Genomic DNA, 2,992 nt, shown 5'->3' on the forward strand with positions numbered 1-2,992 from the left:
AACAATATATTTTGAATATCTCTCTCTCTCTCTCTCTCTCTCTCTCTCTCTCTCTCTCTGTGTGTGTGTGTGTAACCATTTTAAATACACAATTAATTGTTTTGACAACTTATATTTTTTTAGTATACTTTTTCCATAAACATTGCACAATTTTTGTATAGACCACGAATGTTTTTATATACACATTTAACATTTTGAAAATATATGATTAACATGTTTTGAAACATATATTTCTTGATGTTTACTTTTTCTATAAATGTTGTACATTTTTTGTATACATCAGTAACATTTTATATTTACACATTTAACATTTTCCAAATTCATGGTTAATTTTTTCTATACAAAATTTATATTTTTAATGCATGATTAACATTTTTCAAAAAATTTATTTAAAGTGGGTTTTTATAATAAACATACTCAGAGTATTTCCAAATATAAGAAAAGTAAAAAAACAAAACAAAAAAAGAATAAAAAAGTAAAAAAACTGAAGGCATGTGTCCTCGCTGGCCCTACCCAGCCGGCCGGCTGCCATTAGCGAGATGTCCTACTGTCTCGCTTGAAGAGAAAAATAGGCATGCCTTCCTTGAACTATTTTTTCCATGGTTTTGGGAAGATTCTAGAGCCTTCCTTGAACTATTTTTTCTTTCTGATTTCTTTTTCCCTTTCCTTCTCACTGTGTTTTTCTTTCGGTTTTCTTCTTTCCTCTTTTCAATTAATACTATATCTCATGCCAATTGTTGAGGAAAGAAGTACAACAAACAAGATGCCGACAGTCTTGATCTTCGCTAGAACACGATTTTGCCCATAAGGAGAGGCAGAGCCCAAGAATCACTATTGTTGTGCCGAGTAGTCTGTTAGAAGGAAGAAGTACAATTTAATTCACTCTCTCTCTCTCTCACAGTATCCGTTTACTAGAATCAGATCACACTAGGAGAGGAAACGTGGAATGGATGAACCTTCCAGCTGCAATTTCATCTGATGATGGGCTGCAGATTGGAACGCAGAGGCGTGAATTCTATATCTCGCTTATAGCAAGACTGACATTCGTCTGGCCTGAAGGGCTCACGTGTATGGGCCGGCCTGTTAGCGATGTCGGTCGCTCTTTAGTTCAGTCGCTCGCACGCGTGTTTTACATATGGTTTCGTCTGTTTTTTTCGTTTTCGTTTTCTCTCGGTTTCTTTTTTCTTCATCAGTTTTCTTTGGTTTTCTGTTTTGTTTTCATCTTTCTTCATTTCATTCACAGTTTGTGGTTTTTTAATTTATCTATTTCTTTATTTTTTCCTGTCTTATTCGGTTTTTACTGGTTTCTTGCTTTCTTTTGTGTATCCTTTGTTTTTGTGTGCTTCATGTTTGGTTTTTATAGGGTTTTTTGTTTTCTTTGTACATTACCTGTATACACCAGGAACAATTTTTATATACATATTTAATTTGTTCCAAATACGTGATTAGCATTTCTGATAACTAATATTTTTTTATGTTTACTTTTTCCATATAGATTGTACCTTTTTTGTATACACCACGAATAAGTTTTATCTACACGCTTAACTATTTCCAAATATGTGATTAATATTTTGACAACTTATATTCATTTTTTAAGACAGTACAGACGTAAACACTCATATACGCGCATATACTCACCTCTATGAACACACACACGTACAACCTATCTCATCAGCACCTCCCAGACAGGGAGCTGGCATATCATTATGAGATTTTACGAAGTCACTCTAGGTGCCTCGTATTCGATGAGAACGTTTCCTCCTACTAAACAATTCTAAAATAAATCCAGACTAAATACGAGCACCGGGACTTGAACCCCGAAGGCTGAGGATACCACTGTCTTCCTAATCATCCACTAACAGCATATATTCTTGATGTCTACTTTTTCCATACAGGTCGTATATTTTTTTGTATACACCACGAATTTTTCTTATATACACGTTTGAAATGCGTGATTAACATTTCTTGAAACATATTTTTTGTCTACCTTCTCCATAAACGATGTACATTTTCTGTATACATCAAGAACATTTTATATATAGACATCTAACATTTGCTAGATTCATGATTAATATTTTTTAACAAGTTTTCGGTGTCTATTTTTTCATAGACATTCTTTATTTTTTGTATACATCAGGAATATTTTTTATATAAACATTTAAAATTGTCCAAATACATGATAAACATTTTTGGAAACTTATATCTTTCATGTCTACTTTTTCATACACATTGTACATTATTCGTATAAATCAAAAACATTTTTAATGCACATTTAACATTATTTACTGCATGATTAAGATTTTTCAAAAAATTGAAGACTTATATTTTTTATATCAACTTTTTTCTATATGCATTGTATATTTTTGTATACGCCATAAACATTATTTCTCTACAAATTTTACATTTTTAATGCATGATCAACATTTTTTACATTTTGTATATAAAGTGAATTTTTGAAACAAACACGTGTAGAGTATTTCCAACTATAAGTAAAATTTAAACAATAAATCATAAAAGAATGCAAAAAGTAAAAAAAAACACTAAAGGTATGTGTCCTCGCGAGTCGTCCTGCTGCCTCGCTTGAAGCGAGACATAGGCGAACCCCTGCACAGGTCAGAAGATAGCCCCCCACCCACCCCCAACACACACATTTTCCTACGGTTTTGGGAAGATTCTAGAACCTTCTTTGAGCAATTTTTTTCTTTCGGTTTTCCTTTTCCCCTTTCCTTCTTACTATGTTTTTGCTTTCAGTTTTCTTATTTTCTCTTTTCATTTTTCTAATTTAGAACTTCATTATAGTTTTTTAAAATTCTTGAACATTTTCGAAATTACAACATTTGTTATATTACAAACATATTTGAAAATCATGAAAAACTTAAATCATGATTTTCTTCTAAATTGTGAATATTTTTGAAATTTGTGAATAATTATCGGAATCATGACCCTTTTTCAAATTCATGAACATTTTTTGCAACTCACAAACATCCTTTTG

This window comes from Triticum aestivum, chromosome 5A (genome assembly GCF_018294505.1).
Source record: "Triticum aestivum cultivar Chinese Spring chromosome 5A, IWGSC CS RefSeq v2.1, whole genome shotgun sequence".
Lineage (NCBI taxonomy): Eukaryota > Viridiplantae > Streptophyta > Magnoliopsida > Poales > Poaceae > Triticum > Triticum aestivum.